Source organism: Entelurus aequoreus, linkage group LG12 (assembly GCF_033978785.1).
Source record: "Entelurus aequoreus isolate RoL-2023_Sb linkage group LG12, RoL_Eaeq_v1.1, whole genome shotgun sequence".
Taxonomy (NCBI): Eukaryota; Metazoa; Chordata; class Actinopteri; order Syngnathiformes; family Syngnathidae; genus Entelurus; species Entelurus aequoreus.
Window position 1 is genome coordinate 13165204 of NC_084742.1, and position 1292 is coordinate 13166495.

The following is a 1292-nucleotide window of genomic DNA, read 5'->3' on the forward strand; positions in this document are numbered from 1 at the left end:
TCATCGGGATCTCAAACTGACTGAAAATCGTCGTCGTAACCGACTTTGAGTGGGCAAATGTTCACATTCGATGGCCTCCGGCACGTTGGGAGAGCTGTTCTCTTCACGGATGAATCCCGGTTTTTACTGTTCATGGCAGAGGGAAGACAGTGTGTGTGGCGTCGTGTGGGAAAGCGGTTTGCTGATGTCAACCTTGTGAATCGAGTGGCCCATGGTAAATGCTAAGTACTTGTATAGCGCTTTTCTACCTTTTTTTAAAGGAACTCAAAGCGCTTTGACACTATTTCCACATTCACACACACATTCACACACTGATGGCGGGAGCTGCCATGCAAGGCGCTAACCAGGACCCATCAGGAGCAAGGGTGAAGTGTCTTGCTCAAGGACACAACGGACGTGACTAGGATGGTAGAGGGTGGGGATTGAACCAGTAACCCTCAGATTGCTGGCACGGCCACTCTCCCAACTTCGCCACGCCGTCCCCATGGTGGGGGAGGGGGTTAAGGTATGGGCAGAAGTATGTTATGGACAACGAACGCAAGTGCATTTTAAATGCACAGAGATTCCGTGACGAGATCCTGAGGCACATTGTTGTGCCATTCACCCGAGACCATCACCTCATGGTCTGTTCACAATTCCTGGAAGCTGAAAACATCCCAGTTCTTGACAATATCCAGCAACTTGGTACAGCCATTGAAGAGTGGACCAATATTCCACGGGCCACAATCAACAACCTGATCAACTCTATGCGAAGAAGCACTGTGTGAGGCAAATGGTGGTCACACCACATGCTGACTGCTTTTCTCAACCCCCAATACCATCAATAAAGCAAAACTTCACATTTCAGAGTGACCTTTTATTGTGAGCACCCTAAGGCACACCTGTGCAATAATCATGCTGTTTAATCAGCATATTGATATGCCACACCTGTGAGGTGGGATGGATTATCTTGGCAAAGAAGAAGTGCTCACTAACACAGATTTAGACACATTTGTGAACAATATTTGAGAGGAATAGGTCTTTTGTGTATACAGCAAACATTTTAGATCTTTGAGTTCAACTCATGAAAAATGTGAGCAAAAACAAGTGTGTTTTATATATATATATATATATATATATATATATATATATATATATATATATATATATATATATATATATATATATATATATATATATATACACACACACACACACACACACATACATATATTTTAAAATTGCAAATCCATTATTTTTGTTTGCAATTTTTGTATTGCAAATCTATTTTTGTTTGGTTGCCTAAAATGTTT